The following is a 24,041-nucleotide window of genomic DNA, read 5'->3' as shown; positions in this document are numbered from 1 at the left end:
TTGTGTGTGGGTCACCACCACAGCATGGCTGCCAACAAGTGGTGTGGGTCTGTGCCCAGGAACTGAACCCAGGCTGCCAAAGAGGAGCTCGCCAGTCTTAATTAGCCAGTAGGTCACAGGGCAAGCCCCTAAAACTTTTTGGTTGAATGTTTAGCTCATTATGTTGAGGTTTTTGACTTTAATATGTGTATTTAAAATATCTGATTTCTAAAATAATAATACTTTTTAATGAGGTATAATTGGCATAAATATTATATTAGTTTCAGGAAAAGTTGCTGAGAGAGTAAATATTAAAAGTCCTCAAAGCAAGAAAAAAATTTTGTGGGGCCAGCCCAGTGGTTCAGTGGTTAAGTTTACACATTCTGCTTCAGTGGCCCAGGGTTAGCTGGCTTGGATCCTGTGTGTGGACCTATGCACTGCTTATGAAGCCATGCTGTGGCAGGCCCCCCACATATAAAATAGGGGAAGATGGGCACGGATCTTAGCTCAGGGCCGATCTTCTTCAGCGAAAAAGAGGAGTATTGGCAGGAAATGTTAGCTGAGGGATAATCTTTCTCAAACAAAAATGGAAAATATTTTGTAACTGTATGGTGTCAGATATTGACTAGACTTATTGTGGTCATCATTTCACAGTATGCACAAAGATCAAATCATTATGTTTACTATATTTTTAAGGCTATAAAATTTTATCTGTCTATTGCATTAGGTTCACCTCACAAGTGATAAAATGTCAACCTTTCATTATTGTTGGGTTATCTAACCCAACAATATCTAACCATTATCTATGGTTGATGAATTGTTTGAGAGTATATTTCTTTGTATTTGAAGTTGGGTTTTTATTAATAGTATCTAACTTTGTTCATTGTAGTAAAGGAACATGATCTGTATGATATTTACTCTTTAATATTTGTTGAGACTTGCTTTGGTCAATTTGCTGTCAATTTTCCTGATTATTTCTTTAGGGTAAATTTCTAGATGTAGAATCGTTGAGTGAAATAATGTTATATATATTAACAAATTAATCTCTAGAATGATCATACAAATTGATATTTCTACAGCATTACTCTAAGAGTTTTTGTTTCATGACATCTTCAGATGCACCAGAGAATCTAATGCTGATAAATTATTTAACAATTTGTAGAGAAAAAAAATGTTTCCTTGTAATTGTAATGTGTATTTGTTTATCACTGAGGTGGCATGCTTTTGCCTATTTTTATTATTATTTTTATTTCTTAATTTGGAAATTATCTGTTCACATTCATTGACATTTTTTAAGTTGGCATAATTTTTTTCTAATTTCTTAGCACTAACACTTTATTTTTCGAGGCTATTCAACAAGTTTGTTTATAAAAGATCATTGTCTCAGAGTCCACTACTGATTCTTAACCGAATAGGCAGGCAGCTGAATTTTTATCATGACATTGTCTGAGCTCCTTGAACTAACTATGTACCTGGGCCTGCCCAACCCCAAAACTCACCATTACCCTGATATACCTTTACACATAAACCACAAAACTACTGTGGCCTTTATCTAAGTTGTTTTCTGAGAAATATTTCAGAAGACCTTGAGCTCTTGCATGCTGAAATTATCATTCTAGAAGAGACAAGGATGACATGAGTACCAATGGGTATATGTAAAGTTAGGATGAACTGTTCAGAAAAAGGAAACAACTTCTTCTGGCCAAGTCATTCTTCTGAGAGGAGTTTGTTATAAAGGGTGAACTTGTTATAAAGGGACTTCTATGCAAAGAAATGATAATAGAATGTGGAGGTTCTCAGAATGAAGAACCTTAAAAGCCTGGGGTTGGGTATAAGACAGAAGTTGGGAAAATTGCACTTGTAGGAGAAGGAAACAGTTGGCCACAGAATTTCCCAAAGTTCAGGAGGATTTTAAAGAAAATCTGCCTTCAGTGGCCTCAATATTACTCAGTCTTCTAATTCTCAGCCTTATCCTTTTCAATCCTAAATTCAGGCCTCTCCCCAGTCCCCGGAGAGTCAGCATGATCTCCTTATTCTTGGTCATGTTAATGGGCAGGGTTGCCCCCTGGAGGCCAAATTGAGGAGCAGCCTCCTTACAATGTTCTTGGAAAGTGATTCTCAGCCTGACTGCACGTTAGAATAAATTGGGGAGCTTTAAAAAAAACTGCTGATTCCTGAGCCCTAGACCACTGTGGGGACACATTCTAGCATCACCATATGAAATTTTGCTTAAGTAAAAAATAATACAGAAATGAAAGCAGCTGCTCTACAATAAATCTAAACACAATCAGAAGCAGAATTATGACTAGCAGGAAGGTGAATTAAAGAAGATGTTGGGAGAAGGAAAAAGGAAGCACTTTATCAGGAGGTTTCCCAGTCTGGGAGGGAAACAGTTTTACAAAGTCTAACACTGAGGCTTGAAATTTGAGTATAGCAGATTTGGGGTTATATTTGTGATGTTTTCATGAAGGAGCTCATTTTTGTACACATAAGTTGACTGTTGATTGCCCACGTTTGGCCTCCTAATTCTCAAACCCTTACTTTCCCTCTCAGCTTCCCCTGGGCTCTGGATGACTGCAGTATTACCAGGGGTCAACTGCTCTGAGCTACGAATTAAAATCTCATTAAAGACTTGAATGTAAGACCCAAAACCATAAAACTCTAAGTAGAAAATATAGGCAGTACACTTTCTAACATCAGTTTTAGCAGTATCTTTTCGAATATCATCTCTGCCCAGGCAAGGGAAACAGAATAAAATGTAAACAAATGGGACTACATCAGACTAAAAAGCTTTTGCACAGAAAAGGAAACTATCAACAAACTGAAAAGGCAAACTACTGATCGGGACAAGAATTTAGAAATCATATATTCGATAAATGGTTAATATCCCAAATACATAAACTCATATAACTCAACAAAAAAAAGACAAACACCTCAATTAAAACCACGATGAAATATTGCCTCATGCCTGTCAGAATGGTTATCATTAAAAAGACAAGTGTTAGAGAGCATGTGGAGAAAAGGAAACCCTAAGACATTGCTGATGGGAATGTAAACTTTTGCAACCACTATGGAAAACATTATGAAGATTACTCAAAAAAAAAAAAAAAAAAAAAACCTGGGGCTGACCCGGTAGCATAGTGATTAAGTTTGCATGTTCTGCTTCTCAGCAGCCCAGGGTTCGCTGGTTTGGATCCTGGGTGCAGACATGGCACTGCTTGGCAAAAGCCATGCTGTGGTAGGCGTCCCACATATAAAGCAGAGGAAGATGGGCATGGATGTTAGCTCAGGGCCAGTCTTCCTCAGCAAAAAGAGGAGGATTGGCAATAGTTATCTCAGGGCTAATCTTCCTCAAAAAAAAAAAAAAAAAACCTACCATATGATCCAGCTATCCCAATTCTGGTTATTTATCCTAAGAACAAAAACATTAATTCAAAAATATTTATCCACCCCTATGTTGATTGCAGCATTATTCACAATAGCTGAGACTTGGAAACAACCTAAGTGGCCATCAATGGATGAATGGATAAAGAAGATGTATATATACACAGTAGAATACTACTCAGCCATAAAAAAAGATGAAATCTTGCCATTTGCAACAACATAGGTGGACCTTGAGGATATTATGCTAAGCAAAATAAGTCATGTAGAGACAGACAAATACTGCACGATTTCATTCATATGTGGAAGATAAACAAAAAAACACACACATAGGTATGGAGATCAGATTGGCAGCTACCAGGGAGGAAGAGGGCAGGTAGGAGGAGGTCAAAAGGGGTGACAGATGGCAACTAGACTTCTGTTGAGGAACACGATACAGTCTATACAGAAGGCAAAATATAATAACGTTCACTTAAAATTTATACAATGTTATAAATCAATGTTACCCCCAATAAAAAAATTAAAATAAAATGAAATGTACAATATGATCATTTTTAACACAGTCATAAAAATGTGAAATCATTATCACAATCAAGATAAGAAGGATATGCACAAACCACAAGTTCCCTTGTGGTCCTATTCCTTGTGCTTTTTTTCTTCTTTTTTGGTGAGGAAGACTGGCCCTGAGCTAACATCTGTGCCAGTATTCCTCTGTATTTTGTATGTGGGATTATGCCACAGCATGTCTTGACTAGCAGTGTGTGGGAAGTGCCCAGGATCCGAACCTGTGAACGCCAGGCCACCAAAGCAGAGCATGTGATCTTAATCGCAATGCTACCAGGCCAGGCTCCCTTGTACTTTTTTTTAATCCCTCCTGTATACATCCCTACCACATCCTCCAATGCCTATTCAGCCCCAGGCAATCAGTGGTCTGCCTTCTCTTACTGTAGATTAGTTTGCATTTTCTAGAGATTTATGCCTACCCAGTCATAGAGTATATACTCTCTCTTGTCTGATTTCTTTTGGCATAGTTATTTTGAGATTCATGTATGTTGTTGCATTTATCTGTAGTTTATTCCTTCTAATTGCTGAGTAGTATTCCATCATGTAGCTATACCGCAATTTATTTATTCATTCACCTGTTGATGGACTTTTGGCTTATTTCCCATTACTGTTTTACAACCTATTATGACCATTCATGTGTCAGTGTTTGTATAGGCATAATCTTTTATTTCTTTTGGGTTAATACCTAGGAGTGGAATTGCTGGGTTATATGGAGATGCATGTTTAACTTTTTAAGAAACAGTGCAACTGTTTTCTGAGTGACTGTACCATTTACACAGCCAGCAGCAGTGTAAGAGAGTTCCAGTTGCTCCACAACCTTGTCAGTACTTGATATGGTTAGTCATTTTTATTTTAGCCATTTTAGTAGATACATAGTCATATCTTCCTGTTTTAACTTACATTTCCTTTATGACAAGATGCTGAGCATTTTGCCATGTGCTTATTTATTTATTTATTTATTTTTTTTTTAGATTTTTTATTTTTTTCCTTTTTCTCCCCAAAGCCCCCCGGTACATAGTTGTATATTCTTCATTGTGTGTCCATCTAGTTGTGGCATGTGGGATGCTGCCTCAGCGTGGTCTGATGAGCAGTGCCATGTCGGCGCCCAGGATTCGAACCAACGAAACACTGGGCCACCTGCAGTGGAGCGCACGAACTTAACCGCTCGGCCACGGGGCCAGCCCCTGTCATGTGCTTATTTATGATATACAGGTTTTCTTTGCTGAAATATCTGTTAAAATCTTTGACCTATTTTAAAAGTTTGAGTGTCTGTCTTATTATTAAGTTGTAAGAGTTTTTTTATATATTCCAGATACAGCTCTTTTGTTAGATATATGTTTTTCAAAGATTTTCTCCTAGACTATGGCTTTGTTTCTATTTTCCTAACAGTGTCTTTTAAATAGCAAACATTTTTAATATTATGAAGTACACTGTACTGATTTTTTTGGGGAAAAAAAAGGCTTCAATGAGGTATGATTGACATACAAAAGCTGTACATATGTCCTGTATGCAACTTGATGAGTTTGGAGACACCTATACACTCCTGCAACCATGACTACAATGAATGCCATAAGCATATCCATCATCTCCAAAGCTTCCTCCTGCTCTATTTATTTTTTAATATTTATTTACTTATTTTTTTGTGATAGGAAGCCTTAACAGAGGTTCTACTCTCTTATGAATATTTTAAGTATACAACACAATATTGTTAACTATAGGCGCTATGCTGTACAGTACATCTCCAGGATTTATGCATCTTGCATAACTGAGACTTTGTAGCCTTTCACCAGCAGCTCCCCATTTCCCCCCCTCCTCCCCTGGTAACTACTGTCCTATCCTCTGCCTCTAGGGGTTTGACTATTTTAGATTCCTCATGTGAGGTGATCATATCGTATTTGTTCTGCATCTGGCTTATTTCACTTAGCACGATGTCCTCCAGGTTCATCCATGCTTTCAGACTGGCAGGATTTCCCTCTTTTTTAAGGCTGAATAATATCCCACTTCCTGTAAATCCCACATTTTCTTTATCCATTCATCTGCCAATGGACATTTAGGTTGCTTCCATATCTTGGTTATTGTGAATAGGACTGCAATGAACACGAGAATGCAGATATCTTTGAGATCCTGATTTCAGTTCCTTTGGAAATATACCCAAAAGTGGAATTGATGGATCACTTGGTAGTTCTTTCTTCAATTTGTATTGATTTTTTTGTATTGTCTTTTAAAATCTTATGTCTTGCATCTTTCGCGTCGTAGTTAACAGATCTTTACCAAACCAAAAGTATTTAAGATTTTCCCCAATGTTTTATTCTAGAAGTTTACAGTTTTAGCCCTCTCATTTAGGTTTATGATCCATTTGGAGTTACTTTTTGCATGGTGTGAGCTAAAGGTTGAGGTTCATATTTTTCAATATGGCTATCCAATTGTTTAAGCGTGATTTGTTGAAAAGATTATCCTTTCTTCATTGAATCGCTATGGTATTTTCATTGAAAATCGACTCACCATATCTGGGTGGGTCTGTTTCTGGACCTGTTAGTCTGTTCCACTGTTGCAGTTGTCTATTTTTACATCAATACTATACTTTCTTTTCTTTTTTTTTAAAGATTTTATTTTTTTCCTTTTTCTCCCCAAAGCCCCCCGGTACATAGTTGTATATTCTTCATTGTGGGGTCCTTCTAGTTGTGGCATGTGGGACGCCACCTCAGCGTGGTTCGATGAGCAGTGCCATGTCTGCGCCCAGGACTCGAACCAACGAAACACTGGGCCGCCTGCAGCCGAGCGCGCAAACTTAACCACTCGGCCACGGGGCCAGCCCCAATACTATACTTTCTTGATTACTATATCTTCATAAAAACAACATCAGTAGTGTTCCTCAAATTTGTTATTCTTTTATAATTTTTTTTGTTAATATAGTCACTGATTTTTCATATATATCTTAAAATCCTTTTGTCAATTTCTACAAAAACTTCTGCTGGGGTTTTTATTGTGACCACCTGAATCTATAGATCAATTTGGAGACAATTTACATCTTAATATGAGTCTTAGAATCCATGAACGCAATAACTCTCCATTTATTTATATCTGAAATTTCTCTCAGAAGTGTTTCGTGTCTTTGAGTGTACAAGTCCTGCACATCTTTATCCCTAAATATTATATTTGTTGTTGCTATTATAAATTGTATGTGTATACACATATATTTTTATATTTCAGTTCTGATTGTTTATTGTCAATATATATGGAAAAACAATACAATTTTGTCTTTTGAGCCTGTATCTTGAATTTTTGCAACACTCATTGATTAGTTATAAAAGCTTTCTAAGATTGTAGATTCTATAGGATTTGCTACGAGACAATTATGTTGTTTGCAATATGATAGTTTCTTTTTCTTTTCAAATATAAATGCCTTTTCTGTTTTTTCTTTGTGCCTCATTGATTGCACAGATCTTTCTTATATTTCTCCTTTTCTTCTATTTCTGGTATTCCCACTATGTGTGTGTTACCACTTTTTAGTTGTCACACAGTTATTGGATATTCTCTTCCATTTTTCAGTCTTCTTTTTCTCTTTGCTTTACAATTTTCAGGGATTCTATTGAAATATCCTCTAGCTCAGAGATTCTTCCATCAACTTTGTCCAGTCTGCTAATAAGCCCATCGAAGACAATCTTCATTTCTGGTACAGTGGCCTTTTTCTCTTGCATTCCTGTTTGGTTCTTTCTTAGGACTTCCATCTCTCTGCTTACATTACCCATCTGTTCTTGCATGCTGTCTACTTTATCTATTAGAGCCCTTAGCATATTAATCATACTTGTATTATATTCCTAGTCTGATAATTCCAACATTGCTGCCATGCTTGGTTGATGCTTGCTCTGTCTCTTCAAATTGTGTTTTTTGGCTTTCAGTAGGCCTTGTCCTTTTTGCTTGATAGCCAGACATGATACACCAGGTAAAAGGAACTGCTTGTAAGGTGAGCTTTAGTAATAAATTGATGAAGCAAAGAGGAAGAGGAAACATTCTATAGTCCTACGATCAGGTCCCAAGTCTCGGCCTTTATGTGTGTGTGTGTGTGAGGAGGATTGCCCCTGAGCTAACATCTGGGCCAATCTTCCTCTACTTTATGTGGGATGCCGCCACAGCATGGCTTGACGAGCGGTGCTGGGTCTGCACCCTGGATCCAAACTTGCGAACCCCAGGCCACTGAAGCAGAGTGCATGAATTTAACCACTCTGCCGCTGAGCCGGCCCCCAGGTCTCAATCTTTTAGTGAGTCTTTGCCTCTGGACTGTGAACTTCCCGAGTGTTTTTATCTATTTATTTTTCTTTTCCCTGAGGCAGAAGAGGATGGCTAGAGTGGGCTGGAGTTGGTTATTTCCCTTCCACTAGTCAGTTAGGCTCTGATAGTACCCCAGCAGGTTAGGCTCTGGTTAACTAGTTTCCCCTAAGGGCAGACCTTGTTAAGAAGAACACAGTGCTCCTGCCTATTTTAAAATGATTCCTTTTCCCCTTCTTCCACTGGAAGCAGGAGTGGACTTTATTCTGAAATTTACTTTGGGAAACTGATCGAGCTCCTGGAGGTATATTTCACAAAATTGCGGGGTCCCTCTATTAATGGGACCCCTGGTATTTTTAACTCTCAGACTTGTCCTCACTGAGCCTCCAGCCATTCATCAACTGCAGTTCGGGTTTTCCTGCCTGGCGTTGGTTCCTTCAGTGGTTTCTGCCTGTGACTCTGCTGCAGGGACGGTGACTCCCTGCATCTGCCCATCTGGCTTTCTAGTCTTGGGCACAGCGGTTTGCCCTGTGTCCTCCCTTCTCTTTCTTGTGGATCCAAGAAAAGTTGTTGAGTTTTCGGTCTGTTCAGCTTTTTACCTGTTGCCAGGATGGAGAGATGACTTCCAAGCTCCTTACACGTGGAACCTGAAACTGGAAGTCCCTGCATCTTAATTTATCAAAATCTCTTTCACATTAATGCTGACAATTTCAATAAAATACAGAAACTTTGCTCTAATAAGCTCTATTTCTTCTCTCTTCGAGTTATTACTGTCATGTATATTATGTCCATATAAGGTATACACCCAACAAGTGTGTGTTTTAATTTTTGCATTGTACAATCTTATGTCTTTTTTAACAATGAAGAGTAGAAAGTGGAAAAACATTTATAGAGTCTTTTCTATTAATCCAAATATTTACCATTTCCAGTGCTCCCTCAATAGATTTGAGGTACTGTCTCGTGTCAATTCTTTTCTCCAAAATAGCTCCGTCTCCTGCTCCTTTCTTTGTTCTCTTATTATTATATAATATAACTTTATGGTCTATAAGCTTGATGACACAACTTGAAATTTATTGTTTTATGAAATTTCCTTTTAAATCAATTAAGGAAATAAAAGAAAAATATATGTATACTCCTTTTTCTACTTAGCTATATAATTTCCTTTACCTGGACACTTTATTTCTTTACATGCATTCAGATTACCATCTGACATCATTTCCTTTCATCCTGAAGAACTTTCTTAGTATTCCTTGTGAGGCAGATCTTCTATCAATGGATTTTCTCAGCCTGAGTTCCTATGGAAATGACTTTATTTTGCCTTCTGAGAGGAACCTTTTTCTAAGCAGCTTCTAGTTTTGGCAAAAGATTAATGAGAACAGAGTAGATGTGTCCCTGAGAGTGACGACCATCACAGGTGCTGAGATGTGGATGGGCACCACAGCTGAGAGATGGGGAGCAGGAGGGTCCTGTCTTAGATCTCACCCACTTGGAAGGAATTTGAACAGGGAATGAGTTTGCTACGGCTGCTGGAGAAAAGTACCACAAACTCGATGGTTTAAAAACCAGAAATTATCTCACAGTCCTGGGAGCTAGAAGCCCACAACAACATGTCACTGAGATTATTTCCCTCTGAGGGCTGTGAGGGAAGACTCTGTGCCAGGCCTCTCCTCTGGGCTTGTAGATGCATTACTCTGAGATCTGCCTTCATGTTCACACGGTATTCTGCCTGTGTGTGTATCTGTCTCAAAACTTCCCCCCTCTTATAAGGAGACAAATCAGATTAGATAAGGGCCCACCCTAATGACCTGATTTTAACCTGATTACTTCTTTAAAAACCCTATCTTCAAATAAGGTCACACTCTGAAGTATTGGGAGTTAGGGCAGCAACATATGAATTTGTGTGTGTGTGTGTGTGTGTGTGTGTGTGTGTGGCAAGGACACAATACAACCCATAACAAACAGTAAGTTTGTTTTTTTAATCAACAAGCCTGTTACTATTTGATTTTTAAATTCTACCCTTCTACAGGTAAAATGCAGAATACTGGAAGTCTATCATTTTGATTAAGAACGCTGTCTCCTCTTGTCAAATATCTAAAACCTAGCAGAACTCCAAAGTCCCTTCCTCAGGCTGACTAAATGGATGACCTTAATTAGAAGAAAATATAGGAAATTCGATTTATCAACTTGTAACGGAGAAAGTATTCCTTAGAAGGCTTAGATTTGACTATATAAAAATATCCCTGATTATATTTGAATAAACAAATTTAAAACATACAACGTATTTGGAGGAAGTATATTCAATATATATAATAGATAAGGTAATGTTCATATTACTAAAATGATTTTTATCAATAAACAAAAGAAGACAATCTTTTAAAGTGCCAACATATGAGGCAAATTGTTCAACTGCCCTAGTAATCAGGAACAGGCAAATGAAACTACCAACAAAATACTTTCCAGTTATCCACAATCTAAAAAAGATTGATAACTGTATTAACAAAGATGCAGGGAAATAGGCTTCCCATATCTTTTGGTGGCAGAGTACATCGTTAGAGTCATTTTGTAAGGCAAATTTTAAATATCTATAAAAACATAAAATAAGTGTTTCCTTTGACCTTACAATTTCACTTCTAAGAATCCATAAGAAATATATATATATATTTACATAAATATATCTATGTGATATGTGTAAATATAAATATAGGTATACACACATATGTATATATGTTAGTTTATGATTCTGGTTATGACTACTGAGAAGTAAAAAATTTAAATATTATTAATAGGTGAGCAACTTAATTAAATTATTATACATGCATACTATACAGTTCATTTGTGTGTGTGTATTTGTATGAGGACATCTCAAAAATACATTTAAAAAATAAGAACAGCTTGCAGAAAAATACTCATGATATGTTCCAATTTATGTAAGAAAATTGGATAGATCTTTCCATGAGTATCCATGTAAATGAAAAGGAACATGATTTGCAGGACACACCCCAAACTGTCAAAATGGGTTACTACGGGAGTTGAAGAGGAAATGAAATGGAGGTGGGGAGAATGAGTTTGGGGCTTTCAGGTTTTATTCTACACACTTATGTGATGGTATGAGTCTTTTACAGTGAGAAAGGATTTGTGTAATAATAAAATTATTTCAACATAAACTTGAAAAAATGATATTAACATGCACATATCTGTCCATTTTTTACCTCTTCCCCCAAATTGTCTTTATTCCAAGTGTATCTGCTATGGATAAGCAATAAAAATAATTTCAAATTTTTCTCAAGGGCAAATAAATCAGTTTCTAAAATTCATTTCAATTTTTAAAAGGTTGGAAGGACTAGCAAGATGCAATATCCAGAGCCTGGGCACTTCCCTGGGTCCAAAGGAGAAAGTCTTTGGGACAACCAAATGATTGGTCTCACCTTTTTTAGTGAGACCTACCAAGAAAGCAACATTTGATTAAAACAAAGAGCCATGGCAAATTCTCATTTCTTTTCCCCTTTATTGCAGGATTTCAATTGCGATTCTTAGTTTCCTCACAAGCTTCTCAGTCCCTCCAGTAATAGAGGCTCTTCTTCCTCATCCTTTTTGTTCTTTTCATTCCTCCTTGATTTCCTCAGTGTCTTCTCTTTACTCCTTTCCTTTTTTCCTCCTTTACTTTTCTTCTTCTCTTGGGCTATGCTCATTCTGGTGCAGGGGCCTTTTTGGATGGCTGCTGTTGCTTTCCTTCCCCCACAAGGGAGATCTTGCTCAGGTGCGGCCCCATCTGTCCCAATGTGCCTCTCTCAGCATGCAGTAGTACACAGCGGTGTCTCTCAGGGTGACCTGGGGCAGGATCAAGGTACTGGACTTTCTGTCTGTTGTGATGGTCAAAGAGGCCATTCCATTGGTCACATTGCTTTTTACACCATGAATCACGTACTCTGGACCTTGGTGGGGAATCAGTCGCTTCTAATATTTGTGCTCACTTTCCCTGATTGTGGAGTGGTTACAGGGCAGGTGCATAGGCTCTTCTTCAGTATTCCCCATTCCATTTGTCTGTGTGGTCTTAGCATACCCACGGTACCTGAGAGGTTTAGAAACAGTAGATTAGCTCTAGATTGTCAAATTTACGTGCATCTAAGGTCAGGTTCACAAGCAATCCCAGAACTCCTCTCTCCAGCTGTACCCCATACTTGAGTAATTTCATGGGTGTTGCACAGGACAAGAGAAATATTACTGGTATTTATTATTTAGTTATCCAGAGCCACATGGCCAAAGGTAAATTGCTGTCTTCCAAAACCCTTGGCCTCAACGACCCCAAAACTCCTTAGTGTCTGAGAGTGAGACTCAGGAGAACCTCTGTGAGTAGTGGATGCCAACAGCCTCACACAATGGTGCTCAGCCTCTCTAGAGAAACACATGGACACATAGAAACATACAGATGCAAATTCTTTCCAGTAGCTTGGTAAAACACAGCGGGGGAAGTAGAAGCAGCAGATATCTGCCCTTTCTCTTTATCCATGAAAATCATCCTGTCTTAGACCCAGATCACTTACCCAAAGTTAGGAGAATAGTTATTCTTGTCACTGATCTCATAGTTCAAGTGCAATCTGGGGTTTTAGACCTCAGAGCTCAGGATCTATGCCTCATCTTAAGTTGCAGGAGGTCCCAAGCAACAACAGCAGCCACTGGCACTGCTCCACATAGGCATCTTTCAATTTTGGTGCTCCCCAGTCAAGCAATAGGTAAAGACAAAGCAGTTTCTTGGTTGGATCTACTCCCACTTCCAGGATTAAACATAAATTTAAAAAGCTAGTAAGAATGTTTTCCCAATCTCTAGCACTAATTCAGACGGTTTACACTGAGATCATTTTCAAGGTTAAAACTCAAATAGACCATTTATGAATGAGTCTGAAGGAGTTAAATCATCCACAAAGAGATTATCCATCCCTCATTTGTGGCACAAGGCAAAACCCACTACTAATTGCGGATTTGATACTACAATGAGTTGGATTAAATGTCCCTCCATCCAAGAAGTCTTTGTTGAACCCTGGACTGTAAAGGAGAGAGGAGAACTCCTGTCCATATTCCCAGCCAGAGCAAGTAAATCTCAGGAGCAGTAATATATAATTTAACTTCAAAAGTTAGAAACTTCTTTCTGGTGAAAAAAACGACTGTAAACTAGGTTAAAATTCCAATGGCACTGTAGAAGAAAATATTTGCAACACATATGGCAAAAATAACTTCATAGTTGTATAATATTGTAGTGCTCAGTCTGACGGGAAAAGGTAAAATTAAAATCCAGTCTGAAAGCCAAGTTGCCTGGTATTCAGGTCTCCCACATTGGCTCCTGCAATGATGTCTTAAGCATCTTCCAGATGGACTTTGTTGGATGCCTCTGATCTTGATTCAGAAACCAATGACTTGGATGGTACTTATCCCTGTTCCCTCTTTAACACATATTTTCTCATCTCCATGATAATGCCTAGGTGTGGCATGCATTTAGATTTCTAAGGAGAAAAGAAGAGAAGGAAGAGATGGAGAGAGAAGATTTGGAAAGGGAAATGAAATTAAGCCATTTTATAAGAGAAGCGGAAACAAACATAAAGGAATTTCTCTGGTTAGTCTCAAAAGTGGCTATTATTAACAAAGTGGGATAGAATAAATGAATAGTACTCACCCTTCTCTGCTACAATCACTAAGCTTATTACTCCCCTATAGGAACAAATATTTGGCTATTTAAAATCAAATCCTTAATCGCTTCTCTCTTTTCTTCCCATGAGGGGTCAGGTCTTTGCTCTGCATTTGGGAAGGGGCTTACCCCTCTCCTTGAAGCTGTGCACACATTCAATCGAGATTATGAAGTACGCACTGATGAAGGGGATGAAAGTTAATTTTTTTGCACAACAATGATTACCTCTCCCTCACCCTGAAAGGAGCTTCAGTTTGCAGCTCTAACAGCCCCTCTTATGACTGTACTTATGAACTCCTTTACTTAGAACCAGGAACCAAGTCAGTCAGCAATCTTCCCAGGTTTGTGTTTCAGGTCTCAAGATAAATGTCTCAAATTTGCTAGCTCCCTCGAATGGGAAGGCTCAATGAAGAGCTTCCTACCACAATACTCTAAGATTAGAGATTGAATTATGTTCAGTCACTTGGGAATTTTATAACTATTTCTGTGATGTTTTTCTCACAGAAATAGTTCTATAATACTCCTTAATAAAATTATTTTTATTTCCCTTTGTATCTTGTGCTTCCCGTATTTGAATGCAGTTCCAAAAGCCCATGTTTTTCATTGTTTGGTATAGAACTTGGCACAGACTAAGCACTTAATAACTTTTTGGATGAATGTATTAACTAATATTTACTGGGAAAAGTCTTATGGATTGACTCAAAATTATCCTGAATAAAAGCTTCTAATTTTCTAGAGAACAATTTGAACAAAAGTATCCATAAGTGGGGGAAAATGCAAGATTAGACCTGTGGACAAAATTCAAATAGCACACCAACTCTCAATACCCTTCCTCCAGAAAAGAAAAATTCCCAAATCTAGAATAGAGAAAGCCTGGTTAGGAGAACATGGCTGTCCATGGCATAGTGGTCATGTAGTCATAATTAATTTAATAAACATTCAATGTGCACCTATTATGTGCCAGAACACAAAGTAATAATAGTAACTCAAGGCTGATGTAAATATATAAATGAAAGAAATATTGGGATTCCTAAAATGAATACGAAATGTAAGAGTTATTGTGTCATCTAGTTACATAATGCAGAAGTCAGACCAACATTATGACTTTTTATCTAGTTTTCATTACTGCCATGTTCACATGGTATGGAGACTCTAGATGAATCCAGAGAACAATAAGTACTGTGGTACTTTCTGGGTTGATTTGTTTGTTTTTGTGTAACGGCTTCATTAAGACATAATTCACACACCATATAATTCACTCATTTAAAGCATACAATTTAATGGTTCTTAGTGTACTCACAGAGTTGTGCAATCTTCACCACAATCAATTTTAGAACATTTCTTGATCCCCAAAAGGAAGCCATACCCATTAGCAGTCACTCATCATTTCCCCCCATGAAACTCCTCTGAGGCAACAACTAGTCTACTTTGTCACTGTCTTGGCTCATTCTGTCTGCTATAACAAATTACCACAGGTAGCATAGTGGTTAGGTTCTCATGCTCCATTTCAGCAGCCTGGCCTGAGGTTCGCAGGTTCAGATCCTGGGTGCTGACTTAGCACTGCTCATCAAGGCACGCTGTGGAGGCATCCTACAAAAAATGGAGAAAGATTGGCATAGATGTTAGTTCAGTGACAGTCTTCCTCAAGCAAAAAGAGGAAGATTGGCAACAGATGTTGGCTCAGGGCCAATCTTCCTCACCCTCCCCCCCTCACCGAAAAAAAAGCACAGACTGGGTAGCTGACAAACAACAGAAATTTACTTGTCACGTTTCTGGAGGTTTTGAAGTCCAAGATCAGCACTGGCAGATCTGAGGTGTAGTGAGGGCCCACTTTTGGGTTTTATAGATGATGCCTTCCTGCTATGTCCTCACATGGTAGAAGGGTCAAGAGATCACTCTGGAACCTCTTTTATAAGATCATTAATACCAAAAGCCCCACATCTTAATACCATCACTTTTGGGGTTTAAGATTCAACTTATGAATTTTGGGGGGACACAAACATTCAGACCATAGCAGTCTCTATAGATTTTCTCATTTTGGACATTTCATATAAATGGAATATAAAATATGTGGCCCCTTGACACTGATTTTTTTCATTTACCATAAGGTTTTCAAGGCTCATCCATATTTGCATGCATCAGTACTTCATTACTTTATATTGCCCAATAATAATCCATTGTATGGCTATACCACATTTTATCTGTTAGTTTATCAGTTAATGGGCATTTGGGTTATTTCCACTTTTTGGCTATGAACGTTCATGGACAAAATTTTGTGTGGGCATATATTTTCATTTCTCTTGGGTATACACCTAGGAGTAGGATTCTTGCATCATTTGATAACTCTGTGTTTAATGGTTTGAGGAACTTACAGATCATTTCTAAATTGGCTGCATCATTTCACACATTCATAAAAGTTTCAGAAGGCTCTATTTCTTTATATTCTTACCAACGCTTGTTATTTTCTGTCTTTGTGATTAAGCTATCTTTAGTGGCTGTGAAGCAGTATTGTCCTGTGATTTTGATTAGTATTTCCTTGATAGCTAACAGTGTTGGGCATCTTTTCATGTGCTTATTGGCTATTTGCATATCTTCTCTGGAGAAATATCTATTCAAATAATTGGCTCATTAAAAATTGAGTTTTATTTTTTATTGTTGAGTTGTAAACGTTCATTATATGTTCTAGCTGTAAGGCCCTTATGAGACATATGATTTACAAACATTTTCTCCGTTATCTGGGCTGGCTTTTCACCTTCTCCATTGTATCCTTTGAAGCACAGAAGTTTTGATTTTGATGAAGTCAAACTTATTCATTTTATCTTTGGCCACTTGTGCTTTTGGTGTAATACCTAGGAATGCTTTGCCTTCCTAAAAGTCACAAAGATTTACTCCTTTGTTTCTCCTAAGAGTTTTATAGTTTTAGAGCTTATATTTGGGTCTTGGATTCATTTTGAGTTAATTTTTTGTGTATGGTATAAAGAAAGAGTACAACTTAATTCTTTTACATGTGGATCTGCAGTTGTTGAAAAGATTGTTTTTTCCCCTTGTCAAAAATCAATTGATCATAAATGTATGGATTTATTTTGGGGCAGTTAAATGTATCCCATTGATCTATGTATCTACCATTTCTGAGTCATTAAGTATGAACAGATTCAAATTTAGGAGGTAGTGTAAACAATTTTCCTAAGTGTTATTATCAATTTGCAACCTTGGTTGTAGCCTATGAAAGTGTCAGCAAATCATTCTCTCCATTTCTTGGTATAGTCTTTCTTTTTCAGTTTAGACTTCCTGGTTGGTGTGTAGCAACATCTCACTGTTTTTACTGACTCATTTGTTTTTAAACCAATATTGTTGAGGCACAAATGAGGGGCACTACAATGAAACCATTTTAGGTATTTTGAAATACAGACTCTTGTAACTATTGTCTAAATCAAGATACAGAACGATTATTTCACTCAAAACATCCTTCAGTGTCCCTACCAGTCAGTCTCCCCAACTCCAGAACCCCAGCAACCATTGATCTGCTTTCTCTTAATATAAATTAAATTTATCTGTCCTAAAGTTTCAAATAAATGGAAACATACTGTGTAAACTCTTTTCAACTGGCTTCCTTTTCTCAGTATAATGCTCTGAGAATGCATCCATGTAAGTGCATATGTAAGTATTTCATTTCCATTTCTTACTGAGTAGCATTCAATTCACTTGTTGATGGATATCTGGGTTGTTTCCAGTTCTGGGCTATTTTGAAAATAAAGCTGTTATGAATATTTGAGTACAAATATTTCTGTGAAGATACTTTTTATTTCTTTTGGATAAAAAGCTAAGATTGAAGTTGTTAGATCAAATGGTGTCTGTATGGTTAACATTATAAAAAATACTAAAACATTTTTCAAAGCAGTGGCACAATTTTATATTTCTAGCAACAATATAACAAGCATATTAGAGTTGCAATTTTTCTGTCTTTGGAAAACATGGTATTATTTTGCAGTCTTTTTCAAATGGGCTTAAACTTCTTCTCAGTTGAGGGGGTCTAGGCCTCTCAGTTGGCTTAGTTCTGGAAACTGAATAAGGAGGCTATGGATCCCCACTATAGCAACTCAAGTTATGTTTCCACCTCCCACTCTGGCAGCAAATCTAGAGGATATACAGAGGACCTTAGTAAATTGCCTCTTTCTCTCATTTCTAGATACTCCATGATTAATTAGCTCTGTCAGCAGATCTCTGAAGGTTAAAACACTCTGATTAAGACTCTTTTCCTCTGATTTATTTTGGTAATATCACTTACCCTCTCTCTGTGTGTTAAAAACTGCCATCTATCACCCCAGGATCCCATAATGCCAACTGAAATCAGGAAAGCAACTTATACAGCAATATCCTCCTTCTGTGCTCACTCCTGTCCCCATCATCTTCACCCTACATAAACTGTCTCCAAGTGACATTTTAAGGATTCTGGTGACTTACTCAACAATAATTTTCTTGATACATTGGTGAAGGAAGTGTCCTCTGGGATTCGCAGGGACTATGGTTGGCAAGCATATGATCAGATTGCACTTATAAATTCCATTGCAACATTTCTATTTCCCTGAATTTTAGGGCTTCTTCCTCTGTAAGACACTCAGGAAGTATCTGCATTCCAACCTCATCAGCTGTAGGCCAATGGAATTCTTACTATCCCTATGACCAAAGTGTATACAGAAAGCAGGGCATATTAGAAGTTGAAAGGAGAAAGTCACATAGACAGCCAACTTGAAGGTAGCTACCATCTTTGAACAAATGGTGCAACCTACTCAAAGGGATCCCTCAGGAAGGGAACAAGGGATATGTACCCTGACCTCACTCAGTTACCTCTTTCAGATTTCTGCAGGGGACTCCTCATTGGCAGAAATCCACTAGAATCCAGAGGGAAAAGGAGCTGTATTGATGTGATCCATTCAGATCAGCCTCTTTAGGCAGGAAAAAAGATGGAGAGTGGATATGAGATGCAAATAGGACACTTTTAGTTGAGGATCTCTGTCTGTGTTTTATGTATTTCTGTGCTGATGTCTTGTAAAATCATTAAAAAATATTTGCTCCTAAGTATTTTGCAGCCATAATATTTTAAGAGTATTTTTAAAAACATCATTTCTAATTTCTAGTTGCTTGCATACAAAATGTAATTTTAAATATCCTATTGCTAAACTGCTTTAGTAACGTAACATATTTGTAGATTATTGTGGATTGTCTATATCACAATCATATCTGTGATGAATATTATTTGTATTACTTGATTTCTAGTTATTAAAACTTTTATATCTTTTTCTTTCCTTTTTATACTGACTAGGACCTCCAGTACACTGTTTGATAGAAATAGTGCTTTTTGACTTCCTTGAACGAAGGCATTTAACATTTCATCATGAAGTTTGGTGTTTCCTTTATGTTTGTAGCAAACACTCTTTACTAGAAAGAGAAAGCTTTTCTTTTATTCCTAATTTGCTGTAATTTACTTCTTTATCGTGTGAAAATATTTTTTACATATCAAATACTTTTGTGTAACTATTGAGAGGATGAAATGATGTTTTTATTAATGTGCACTATTACTTTGATTGATTTAAAATGTTAAATAAACATTGCATAAAACCCAACTTGGTTGTGATATCTTTTTATATAAACCGCTGATTCTTTTTGCTAATATTTTGTTTAGAAGTTTTGAATTTATGTTCATTGAGTGAGGTTATCCTATAATTTTGAAAAAATTTCTTTATTCAAGTTTTGGTATTAAGATTCTTGTATTCTTGTAAATTGCATCCTCTTTTTTTTCTGTTATTTAAGTAAGTTTGGTGCACCGGTCATGTTATGATAGGCTATGGTGTCATAGTAATCCATAATCAGCTCCAAAATCTCAATAGCTTAAATAAACAGTTGTTTGTATCTTGTAATACATAGTTTACGCTGAATCAGGTGATTCCCCACGCCAGCTATACTACAAATGACAACTAACATTTTAACCTCCACATCAACACACAATTCAACCGCCATCACAGTCCAAGAAAGCGGAGGTTGAAAGTTAAGCTAGTAATTAAATGCCTCTATCATGAAATGACACATGTCATTCTACTCACATTTCTCTGGCCAAAGCGAGTCATAAGGCCACGTCAATCTTCAGGAGGCACACAGGTCTCCTGGGTTGCTGGAAGGAGAGGGGAACTAGATATTGATAAACAGTCCATAGTCAGCCTTTGGACTTGTAACCAAGAATTCATTTCCTCTCATCTTCCCGTGCAGAGGACAAGTACTCCTTCTCCAAGGGAAACAACTTAGGATCCCCTTTCATTGACTCCTGTTCAAAGGCAGGATCTCTGGTTGATCCCCTAGAGTCTTCCTCTGGTCTTGATGTGGCTCCTCTTGGTCTAAAGATCTTTGAAGAAAAACAAGCAGAAAACAAACAAACATAATAAACAAAAACAAATAAACCGTCTCCTGCACATACTCAACCTGCAGTTACAGAACAGTTACAGGATTATGTCGTACAAGGTTCTCTTGCAAAGAGAATGAAGAGAGACATACAGTGTTGGTTTGAAGCTAGTCTATGATCCCAGGAGGCATAGTTATGGCATTCCTTACCCGACTGTGATGAGACTGAGACTGTGTTTTATGCAAGGAACTCTCTTGCTCATTGTTTTTCACATTCTTTGGCTCAGTCATTTGGAATATTCTTTCAGTATCTGCTTTGGCCGCATGTTAAGGGCTATGCCTTCCCTGGTGGATAGATTTCTTAGCCCATTCTCTGCTTGGGTTTCTTAAAAGCTGAAGAATTACTTTGACTCTCTAATGATCATAGTTTGTTTTAGTCAAAGCTGCTTTTCACTATACAGCTCTTTCAAAAGATCAGTTTCCTTTTGATCTATTTGAGTCCAGTAAGAATCATCATATATTTATGTATTAAAACACATAAAAATAAGTTCAGATATTTATAAAATTTATGTATATAAATAATGAATTAACAAAATGAATTATTATATTTGAAAGAACTATAAAAATCAGCCTGATAATGGAAGAGAAAATGGTTTTTAGTGCTATTTCATATCTGAGAATCTAATCATTCAAGATGATAATTAGAAAACTACTCTTCACTTTCCTGAAATAAATGGATTCATTCAACCTAGTTGTTTAGGAATAAGTTGAAAACCCAAGATATAAACATAATACCTGGGAATGTCAGGGAAGAATGCGGTTTTATACACTGAGATCAAGCATGGGAACATTTTTTATAGAAGGAGAGTTTACATTAGAAGGTCTCAACTGTGCTTCCACAGTGCCTACCTTCTTCCTGTCTGTGGTTCCTGGGTTTTTCCTAAACCTCTGAGCAGGTGGCAGACTTTATGGGGCTCTAAGGTTTTTGATTATCTTCCACTGTAATTTCTGTTACCGTGGGATCCAGAGAGCACAGAAGTACATCGCTGAGTCTGCCGATTGTAAGGAAGAGATGGTGAGGCTGATTGATTTTTTTGTGCTTTGAAAGTTCACGGAGAAGCGGCCCTGCTTTGCACTTGGCTTATAATAATCCTGATAAATAAGGAAAACCATCTCTCCACTGGGAGGCAGTTTGTACCAGTACAAGTCATAATAACTGGTCCAACTGATTTCATACTTGCAGTCCATGGTCACAGCTTCTCCTTCCTGCCTTGTTATTATGATCTGAGCTTGGGTTACTTTCTGAGCCATGCTGGATCCTGTGGAAAAGGAGAAGACAGTGTTGGTCCTCTGAAATGTCTCAGATGGGCCATAGGAACTAGATTCATTTAGGACACAGAGACAATGAAAAGAATCACACAGTGTTTCATTTTCCCACGTCTCTTCACTCTTAATACCCCCACCAGTTACAATTTGCATAGTCCCTTCCTTGAGATCTAAGAGGAAGCTGAGGTCCCATGTTTAGGGCCACACTTACTGAAGCCAAAAGAGACCAGGAATGCCCACAGGAGGCCAGGGTAGAGCATGATAGAAATTCTTCTGGTTGAAATTTCTCTTGTCCTCACTCAAGTCCAGAGACCAGCCCTCCTCTGAGTGCCTGAGTGCAGAGTTTCTGGGGCTATTAGAAGTCTCTGCCCCCAAACAGGAAGTCAAGTTCATAAGTAGGATGCTACTCTGCCCTGTTCAGAGTCCGGAACATCTACCCTACCCCAAACCACTGTCTTGTCTGTTTGTTCTGTGGCAACACATTTGAAAAAAGGCTATTATATCTAGAAAGACACAGGAATAAGTTTTACTGTCTTTTCGTTATTGAATTCTTCCTTAATACCATTGTGATCAGAGGGGTTTTTTTGCCTTATAAAAGAGTTGATGAGCTTTTTTTCTCTAATTTGAAAGGCTCATTTAAAATGGCTATTATTTTCCCTTGCAAAAGGAATATTGGGAAAAACTGAGACAGTTTATACTGTAGCTCATGCGTATACAGCCCTAAGAGGTAGGAAAGAATTGATTGTATTTTGGGGCAAAATTGCAGAACTCTTGAATAATGTTACTGAACCCAGGGTGTACCCTCTCACCAAAACATTTCCCAGTTATTTCTGGTGAGCAGACTTCCCTCAGAGGAGAGGGCAGAACAGAGTTAAATGTTGCCATCCCTTTCTGTTCATCCTGCTCAATCGTTACAACTGAAAACAGTGTCTGGCACAGAGCAGACAGTCAGGAAATATTTCTTGAATGTAGAACAGTTGCAATGCAAAAAAGCTTTGCAGGAATTCCTCTGATTGCTACTTGATTTGTTGTTTGCATAACCAAGCACCTTTACTCTAAACATGGACTTCACAGAGGACCTCGGATATAAACGTTACATGATGAATATATATTTTATTTGTTAAATTGATATGAATAAAGGTATGTGATATGAATTAAAGCAATAAGGCATACAAACAAGACACACCTAGAATGAAAATACTTATAGTGAATGATTATCTTTGGGTGGTGAAATTTTGAATTATTTTAATTTTTCAATTATATTTTCTATGTTTTCAAAACGTTCATAATACTCATGTGTTGATTTTATAATAATCTTTTTTTCTGAAGGTCACCTTTTTCTGAATTGTCACTCAGAAAAGTTTTAGGTCTCCTGGATACATTATGGGAAGTTTATGTTTTCAATGAGAGAATCTCAAATACCCCAGTGATGTTATCTTCACAATTTACATACCTGCTTAAAACACCATTACTTCTCCTGGAGATCATGTTGGATTTAATATAAATTGTAGTAGTTCATCTTGAGCTTTTTGAGAACTGAAATTCTAATGGTCACAATTATTAGATCTCTGCGTTCATTTCCAGTTGGAAAGAAGCACATTATGACAAGCTGTTCTAACCCGAAACCTGGTCAAGGACAAAGCATCTGACTGGAGCCCCCCTGCACACAGGGCCTGTGTGTTTGCTGCACAGAAGCACAAGCCTGAGTCTCCTGATTGAGCGGCTGTGATATGCAAGGAGACACACTGAACCTTTTATTCAACAGTACTGTGAATCTGCTGTCTTGTTTTTGTCCACATTTGAATGAATCAATTAGAAGAGTAGAGTCTTTCTCTGCTTCCTTCTTGTACCAAGAGAAACAATTCAAAGCCCCATCTGTATAACTGCAGGTTATAACAGCCGTGTTTCTCTCCCAGACATTCAGGATCGAAGGACTGTGCATTATACACTTTTTTGTTCACTCATCACCGTTGAGGCAATGAAGATGGGTTACTGGGTCATTTGCAGAATTTACCTTTTATTTCTGGAGTCTCTACAGGAAAATTGAAGAGAACCAGAACGACCCTCATCCTTCCCCAGTCTTACAGCGGACCCTCCTAGAAGCCCCTGCATTTACAGTAGCAACATGTATGACAAATCTTGGACAGACAAAAATATTAATAAGAGACATTCTTTTTCACCAGCCTCCTCACAATAATACCTAGTGAATAGAAGCATATGAATAGACATCTTTTAAGGCTAAACTCCATGCAGCTAAAGGATTGAGAGAAGGTACTATAACAAAAGTAAGAACGGTGGTTTGCTCAGCTGAATATGGCTCTGAGAGTGGTGTCCAGACATGTCATCTCTAGGAATAAAAACAAGTAAGTAGAAGACCTGGAAATAGAGGGTTCTACGATAAAGCCACCCTTAAATTAAGTATCAAAGTTTTCCTGAAACAATCTTATTGCTTCAGGAG

General features: G+C 37.6%; 1 long non-coding RNA gene across 1 annotated transcript; it reads right to left on the bottom strand.

Moving 5' to 3' along the window:
- Positions 1-11,689: 11,689 nt before the first annotated feature.
- Positions 11,690-20,261, bottom strand: LOC123283043 (uncharacterized). Its single transcript, XR_006523469.2, has 3 exons — positions 19,966-20,261; positions 15,338-15,457; positions 11,690-12,259 (listed from the first exon to the last, which is right to left on the bottom strand). It is a non-coding gene; the product is annotated as an uncharacterized lncRNA (long non-coding RNA).
- Positions 20,262-24,041: the final 3,780 nt, after the last annotated feature.

Source organism: Equus asinus, chromosome 2, assembly GCF_041296235.1.
Source record: "Equus asinus isolate D_3611 breed Donkey chromosome 2, EquAss-T2T_v2, whole genome shotgun sequence".
Classification (NCBI taxonomy): domain Eukaryota; kingdom Metazoa; phylum Chordata; class Mammalia; order Perissodactyla; family Equidae; genus Equus; species Equus asinus.
Note: the sequence above shows the minus strand (reverse complement) of the source record. Positions and strands in the feature narration are given on the sequence as shown.